Source organism: Azolla caroliniana, unplaced genomic scaffold, assembly GCF_043228905.1.
Source record: "Azolla caroliniana isolate FFs.n. ecotype wild unplaced genomic scaffold, voAzoCaro1.0.p SCAF_21, whole genome shotgun sequence".
In the NCBI taxonomy this organism is placed as follows: Eukaryota; Viridiplantae; Streptophyta; class Polypodiopsida; order Salviniales; family Salviniaceae; genus Azolla; species Azolla caroliniana.
The window spans coordinates 5395802-5404985 of NW_028230456.1; the positions used below are offsets into that span (position 1 = coordinate 5395802).

The 9184-nt window shown below is 38.8% G+C and overlaps 1 pseudogene; it reads right to left on the bottom strand.

Annotated features, from left to right (window-relative positions):
* Positions 1-4581: 4581 nt before the first annotated feature.
* Positions 4582-6825, bottom strand: LOC147850476 (putative galacturonosyltransferase-like 3 pseudogene; annotated as a pseudogene).
* Positions 6826-9184: the final 2359 nt, after the last annotated feature.

The following is a 9184-nucleotide window of genomic DNA, read 5'->3' on the forward strand; positions in this document are numbered from 1 at the left end:
CTTTCGTCGAAGGATGTGGGTTCGTCGAAAGATGCAAGTTTGGCAAACTTTGATCTTTCGTCGAAAGATGTGGGTTCGTCGAACTTTGATCTTTTGTCGAAGGATGTGGGTTCGTCGAACTTTGATCTTTCGTCGAAGGATGTGGGTTCGTTGAACTTTGAGCTTTCGTCGAAGGATGTGGGTTCAACGAAGGATGACAGTTCATCGAAAGATGTGGGTTCGTCGAACTTTGATCTTTCGTCGAAGGATGTGGGTTCGTCGAAGGATGATCGTCGAAAGATGTGGGTTCGTCGAACTTTGATATTTCATCGAAGGATGTGGGTTTGTCGAAGGATGAGGGTTCGTCGAAAGATGTGGGTTCGTCGAACTTTGATCTTTCGTCGAAGGATGTGGGTTCGTCGAAGGATGAGAGTTCGTCGAAAGATATGGGTTCGTCGAACTTTGATCTTTCGCCGAAGGATGTGGGTTCGTCGAAAGATGCGGATTTGGCAAACTTTGATCTTTCATTGAAGGATGCTTCCCTTATTGAACTCTGATCTTTCGACGAACTTTGAGTGGGAATTTTGAATTTGTTGGCGCCAACGGCCATTTCGTGTCCCTTAGGATTACCGTACTCAGCGAGAATCATGGTGATTATTCTTGCCCTACAACGGCTAAATCTCAACAATGCTTAGCGTTAACCGGACGAATAGCTTGCTAATGTCCAGGCGATTAAGGAAGGGTAAATTGAAACAAAAAACAAAAAATTAACTTAATTAAAATGGGAAATAGCGAGCATAGAAAAAAACAGAATATAATGGTTCCCTTTCGATTTCTTCTCTCATTAAGTGGGTTGCCTACGAGTTTTTGACCACTCAAAATCGGCTTCAAGAGTCGGTCGTATCCCCGGCAACGGCACCAAATAGATGTGTAGGATCTATGTATCGATGGAGTAACTTAAATCCTCGATGTCGTTTGCGGAGTTCGAATCGGCGTATACCCTTTTGATGGAGAATCGGGCGGAGATGGTTGTTGGACACCTCTGAGCCTCACACTCACTTAACGATTAATAGATGATTAAGCACGATATCTCTCTCACTCTCTCAAGCTCGCTCTCATAGACAGTAGGGTAATGAATATGTTATTAACCCTCTTTGCTAAGAGGTCTAGCACCAACAAGGAAGAGAGATTAGTGTTCTCTAACTAAACACTTCACTAGTCTCTCTTAAGCTTAAAGGTTACAAAGAGGAGGAGAGGAAGCTCTAGCTCTTAATCAATAGGGAGATCTTTACAAATGGAAGAACCCTTACAAAGCCACCACCATGTGGTTTATATAGCATTTACATTTAGGGTATGGATCTTTCACACTTCGATGTCCTTTAGCCCTCTTTCCTCTTGTCATTCCCTCTTCGTAGGTCCTTTAGCCATACTATGTCCTTGTTGATGCGCTTTTCTTCACGACTGGTCGTGGTGCTATCCAAGGGCTTAACAGGTTTCACGATTTGAAACCACGGTTTAAACGATTTAATGGTTTTTTTTAATTACAAAAATTTTAAAAATAAATTATTATTTTTTAAAACAATCTTTTCATTTTTAGCCTAATTCTCACATTTTAGGAAAATCTTTAAATTTTTGAAATTTTAAAATTTAAAATAATGAAAAAAAAAAAGTTAATGTAAAATTGAATTTTGACCTAAGTTGAAAACCGAAACCGAACCAAGAAACCACGGTTTTAACGGTTCAAAAAAAAAATTACCAATTTCAATTCAAACGGTTTCGTGGTTGGATTCAAGTTTCAAAATCTTAATGGTTTGGTTTTGACACTCTCAAACCGTACTAAACCGAACCGTTGCCGATTGTTAATTGAGCCATTGCACTTTGTAAGCACGTTATTCCCTCTCCAATTGCCAATGGTCTAATGCTCCATATATTTCAATTTCTCTGTATAGAATAAGCCTTGGTAAATTTCATGTGTCTTTTTCCTTCCATCCATATTTCATTATGTCAAATGCTCACAATGATGCTAGGCAAATGGATGTACTAAATCATTAAAGGTATGAGAATGCAAAAAAAAAAAAAAACAAAGACTTTGTGACAAACGAAGTTCCAACAAGAATGCTAGAGTCAAAGAGAACTTAGATGAAATGTCTTTATTCCAAGATGGATGCCACTGAAATCAAGAGACATGAACACCACTAGTGCAGTTTGTAAATGAACTAAAAAATGGTGATATAACATCCCTATAACCTATATATAATACAACATTATAAATTAGACAAGGCATTACTTGCCTTTATATATTCTATTCTGTATAATGTATGAACATGATGGTGGCACTAGTAAATTGTGTGCTTTGCAAACTTTGCATTGTAGGTTCAACATTTGAGGGATTGGGATTGATGTTAGCATTGCATTCATTATAAAAGTTCTACATGGTGGTTGTTTCCATTGATCCACAAAAATTGGCATTATAACATATTGTAGTACTATTTCCATAATACAAATTTGGAGTGCAATAAACAAGCCAATCTAATAGAAAAAATTGGACCTCAAAGGTTAATTATGAAAGTTCTAATTGTCACTTCAATTCATACACAATGCACACCAATACTTTGTGCATGTAAATTGGCATTATAAAATCGTTGTTGCCATATTTCCATAATGCAAAGTTCGACATTAAACAAGCCTAAATTGACAGATAAACATTGGACCCCAAAGGTTCTCATAAGAAAGGAGTGAGACATATATACATATATGTTTGTCGTTCTATATACATACTATACTATGAAAACTTTATAATATGAGGAATCGTTTAATGGATGTATGCAAAGACATGATCCTGGAATTTCAATTTGGAGCAGGTTTTGGGTTTCACAATTGCAAACTAATTATTTTTTCATAGAGGTAACATTCGTTAGGTCTCGCAACATTCTCCATGCATGGAAGCAACAACTACATTGAAGTATCCCATCATCACTTTTGTACAAGTTTGTTGGGTGGAACATGCTCCTCTACCAGAATATTTCAACATAAGATATATTCCAATGTTAGTTAATTGATATTCTTTGCCATATCTAGTTAATATACTAATGTTCCTTTTTCAAAGCCCAAGTACTTTTTTTTATTACTCTTTCAACCAATAACCCATAGTTTAAGGATACCTATGGTTTAGGATCTAGATCTAAATTTTGGGAATGCAATGCATAAACACCATGCATGCCAACTACAACAATGCCATTATGAGATCCATATTAATTTAAATGTAGTAATGAGAATTGGCCCTTGCATGCATATGTCAATGCACACAAATACACACACATGCCTAGGATTGCCAATTCATTTTAATAATCTCACACTAATATTCATCCAAGATATGTTAAAAACTTGTGCCACACCTTGTTGGGGATGAGAAGTTAGAACCTCCATTATGGAATCCATATTCGTAATTTCTACGGATCCCACGAGGTACCCCAATTCGGTACCTAGGATGTACAATAGGTATTGATCTATTAGTAGAAATTCAAGTGGCAGCCCTCCTACAGAAATTACGGAAAAAGTTGTTATTATGGAGTTCAGTCAAGTTGTCTTTTGCTAGACAGATTGTAGTTGCAACCAAGTATTGTTGGCAACAACATGGTATGTTTTGTCTTGTTGATCTTTTCCAAGTCCTGCATCTTGCAAATACGGAGATTGATTCGAAATGTCTTGTGTTCTTGTAAAACGGAGGGTTATGCTCGTTAAAACGGTTGGCACATGGTTGCATAAGATGGGCAAATCCTCTAGTTGTGCTCACTGTCATTGACAATTTGAAACTCAGAATATTGTCTATGGGATTGCCTTGAGTTTCAACAAGTATGGCAATGCCCCTTAGAACATTTGCTAACTACTTTCCCCCATCGGTATTCACATGGGACATGGTGGTTTGGACGTCACTTGTCCGTTCTATTTCCCATTAGGACGTCAAATCTATGCACCATGGTTTTCACACCATATCTAAAAGTGTTCATGCACTTCCATTAGTGTTTGTGCAGTTTTTAGGGATAAAACCATTATGGGAGATACTGAGTAGTACTATTGCAAATTACATCTGGAAGGCTCGGTGCTCTCTCATATTTCATCAAGTTAGAGCCTCACTAACTGAATTAGTAAAATGTATTTGGGATTGTACTGTTGGAGATTCTGACAATAAAGCTGCTCAACGCCATTAGTTTCTTACTTTGTGGATAGCTACTCCACTTATGACCTTGAAGAATGGCACTCCTTTTTGGCACTTTCAACCACCAAAATGGATGTTTCCTCCATCAATCACATAAAAATCAAAATTTTGTAAATTGTTTACACTAATGAATGGATATATTTTTTGGGAAAAGAAAACTTGTGGCACACCTTCACATTTGTCGCACTTCAAACTTTCATGACTTGTTAAAACCTTGTAGCCAATGCATATGATCCCATAGATTATATAGAAAACCGTTGATTGATAAATACATAGCATTAGATATTTCAATAACTAGAATGTTCGTTAGTCCTATGTATGACATGCCTAGTACACAAATGTTAAGAGGCAATTCACTTTTCCTTAGGTATGACATTCACAAAGAGTGGCCTAACAAGTAAGCTTTATTTATTAATTGGAGACATGGTAGGCTCACCTCACACAACTCATGCCAGAATAGCAAATTTTAGTTGGTCCATCAATACCCAGCGCATTCAAGCTCGCAAATCTCAATTGTCGATGTGGAATTCTATATCTGAAGTTCATGTATAAGTCGTGTCGTTGATACCCAATTATTATTTTTTTAGTCTCCGTGCCATTAATATCCAATCATTATTTTTTTAGTCTCCTTGTTTGAAATTGTTGATATTGATATCCATTGAGTGAAGAAGGCCTATATAACAAGACAATGTTAAATATATGGTAATTGTCATAGCACTATCAAAGACTTTGTGATAGATGAAGTGTCGACTAAACCCGCGGATTGAATGGGACGTCTGCCTATAGCTCAATTGAGGCATCGTATTTGAGAATGGATATATGGAAACACTAGATTAATCGACTGATACGTGACCCTTTGGATTAGTATAATACATTATAATTGTATGAAAACAATATGCACACACACACACACACACACACACACACAACAAAATAAATAAATAAATTGTTAGGAAATGGATGATCTCTCTCTTCTTTCGTCTTGTTGAATGTTGACAAAGACATCATGGGATGTATCGATTAAAAGTCAATCCTTCGGGCATAATCTAGGTTAAAGAATCAACAATTAGGCACGACAAATGATCCGGACACGCAATATTATGCCTTAATTAAAACCCAAAAATGGGTCCGCGAATTGTTGGTTGGTTGGTTCGGGGGTTTTATTCGTTTTACTCGAATTTGTCCCAAACTAATGCAAGATCATAGGGTGCCCAAAGGCTGTCCAATGGGCAAGGTGTATGGGCATCCAACCTCACCCATGGCTTGCCTTTCCCACTCCAATGCAAGAGGCTAATGGGCCCAGGGTGCAAGCCCCTACACACTCCTCTAATGTTGTCCCCGCCCAACCCGTGTTGGTTCCACCGCTCCTCGATCGCCCGGAGCCTCCCGGCGAACATGAGCAAGAAAGGCGGCAACGAGCCGAGCTCGTAGATCCTCCTCTCCCTTTGCACCTCCATCCACCTCTCTATCTCCCTTGTGTACCCACCCAATCTCCACACCCCCAAGTCCATGACCATGACCCCCGTGTTGAAGTAGCACGCGGACTCCCGCCGGCCCGGCCCGAACACCGCCCCGGACAGCGCAATGTCCCGCCAGAACCCGTCCGTGAAGTACCTCGTGAAATTGGCCCGGCAGTGCTCGGCTGCCCCGAGGGGCCGGCCCTCGAGGTCGGTCCACCAGAGCTCCGCGATGTCGTCCAGCACGATCACATCCGAGTCGAGGTAAATGACCTTGTCCACACATGCCGGCAAGATGTCGCCCAAGTAGGCCCTGGCATAGTTGAGTGGCTGCTCCAAGGCCTCCCTTATGGTGGGTGAGATCTTCTCCTTCACCAGAGATGCATTGAAAGGGTAGAGCCTGAAGGTTAGGTATGGGAATGTGAGAGCTATGAGGCGCGAAAGGTCGTCCATCCGATCGAGCGAAGACGCGACGAAGTGGAACGCCACGTTCTCGGGGCATGTCGCATGTTGGACGATCGATAGGACGGCGGCCATGGAGCCCCGGATGTACGCAATGTCGAGGGTCATCGCGATGTGGACCAGCCGGGAATCGCATATGTCGATGCCGATCGTATCGGCGTCCGGAGCTCCGGGGCTCCCGCGCCGACGATTCGTTCGGGTGATCGTAGTGCATTCTTTACCGTTCCGGAAGGACGGAGCTTCTCGGAATCTCGGCCAATCGCTAATTTGTTGTTGTTCTTGGTCTTGTTGTTGTTGTTGTTGTTGAGAGCTCATGGGTAGCTGCCATGATGATGATGATGATGATGATGATGGTAATGGTGATGATGGTAATGATGGTGATGATATTAATGATGGTGATGATGTTAATGATGGTGATGATAATAATGATGGTGATGATGGTGATGATGATAATGATGATAATGATGGTGATGATGATAATGGTGATGATGGTAATGATGGTAATGATGGTAATGATGATGTGTTAATGGTAGAAATACTTTGATCATCATATAAATTGGGCACTTTACAGGGAGGGGTAGTGATCACACTCAACATGCAAGGAAGGAATTGGGAGCATATCAAAGCTAGAAGAATCAGACTGAGGGGATTTATGGTAATAATGGTATAGGATGTGAAATGACAATCATGATTAGATTTGTAACTGTAATTATGAGGAGGAGGAGGAGGAGGAGGCGCTAGTGCCTGCAATTGATGATAAGTACAACGCATTGTTGCCAGATTGAAAGCCACTGATCTTGCAAATATTTGAATTGGGTCCGTACAGAATTTAATAATTAGTGGATTGAATCTCTCATTATAGCAGCATAATGCATACATTTATCAAAGTAATCCTCATGAATGGATGCAACAAGAGATTTATTTTAAACATATAGAAGTCTCTGTTTTGTATAAATATTTATATATAGTAAAATGAATTAATGGAACATATATGTATGTATTGTATATATTAAGGTAAAACAATGCAGGGGGGAAAATTAATAGTATGGATCATGCAGGATTGATGGACTTCTTAATATGAGAAGCAAGCAAGTATATTGATCAATGTTTCGCTAATGCTGCTGATAAACGGTATCAATCATCATACAGTATAATAGATGTAGGGTGTGATGATCCATATAAGTAATGATCAGGATCGAATGATTATGAAACAGGGTGATGATGATTGGACTGATGATTGGACTAATGATGATGCTATCATCAGATCTGCAGATCAATTTCTCATAAATGGAAAGACCTTCACGCCATAGAATCTATTGGGTACATAATAATATTGCTTTTTTCTATTTATTTGACTTATTCATTTGCTCATTAGATATATATACATATTGCATACTCATTAATTTTATGAACTAATTAAAGAACTGACTCATTAGTTTTTGACTAGGTCATTTTGTGAATTAATTAGTTCCATTGGGCTCATTAATGAGCTCCTAATTGTTTCATTAGCTAATTTCGAAGGGAAAAGAAAAGAAAAAAAAGGACATTCTATAATCTTTATTTTTTATTTTTTATTTATTTAGTTATTCTTATTCTCATTCCATTTTTAAGTTTTTTTTTTTTTTTCTTGTGATTTTTTTTTCCTGTTTTTGTTATTTTTTGCTCTTTCTTTTCAAGGGTTTGCGATATCAAATCGGGGCCGTCGGATCTGAGATGAGCCGATAGATCGGACGGCTATAGTACAAGTGCGGGGCTCTCTTTATCATATGTAAAATTCCAATAATAATATATGAATTTAAGCTTATTATTAATGATCTAAATATATATGTCCTTTAATCCTTTTTCCATGCTTGGTTGACTTTGGGATGCTGACATTTTAATTGTCCGGCCTTCAAGTTTGCGCGAACTCCGGAAGTGTCATGGACCCCCAATAAAAACCAAACACGGGAAGAGTTCACTAATATGTCGACACACATTGCGAATTGACCTTCAAGTCTCGCGACTCTTTCAATAGTGCTCTTCGGAGTAAAGAAAAAAAAAACAAAATCGCGACTTCTACTTATGCGTTCTGCTCTAAGAGAGACACACGCACACACACACACACGGGCACACGTGTGTATGTGCGTGCACATGTTACGCATACAAAATGGCATGCTACAACATTTATCTGAACACTATTGAGAAATGAAGCTGATCGGATTGATGAGAAAGAGAATATGAGTGGAAAACTTACTATAAGAGTACTATGCTGAAAGTTTTCTATTATCAAACCGAAACATTTACAAATAGACAATAGGTTTTCGTTCGTGTTTCAACTTGCCATGGCATATTCCCAACTCTTTCCATGAGTTGTTGTGCTTATTAGAGCACAACTAGGGTGCGTGTGTTTGTGTGTGTTTTAGCTTGCCATGTAAAATATTCCCAACGTTAGACTGGCTTCCCTATTTCCAAGTAACCTATTTTATACATGTTTGACTTTATTGAACATGTATGAGTTTCAATGGGAAAGAAGAAACCTCAATGGCTTCCATGTGTCCAAATGATTGGCCTATTTTTAAGGTGTAATACAACTAATGACATTCCTAACCAAGCATTAGAACAAAAACCCTTAATATGTTTGGCACGCCCCAAAATCGATGAGAATGAGAGATGGATATATAGTAGCTTTCCTACTTCTAGCATGAGGAAATTCTAACCTGCAAGCCTATGAGTGTGAATTAACTTCCAAATTTCCTATAGTACTTACATTGGCACTTCTAATAGTTGGTGTACTTTTAGGTAGACCTTGATCACTTGGAGTTACATGATAGATGGTGCATGTTTTGGCCCTGTTTTGGCGAGCATAGATATAATTGTCCTATTTGGAAAGCAGTAAGTTAAACAATCTCAACCATTAGCCTAATCACTAAGGTGAAGAGACTCTCACTAGTGTAGTAACCATATGAATGGGTATATAACGCTTAAAAGAGAGATCGATTTATTTACCATTGTATTTGGAGGTCAATAGAACATTTCCACATAATACATGTGAAAGTGACCAACCATTCTTGATGTTTAAGAACCTTACTAA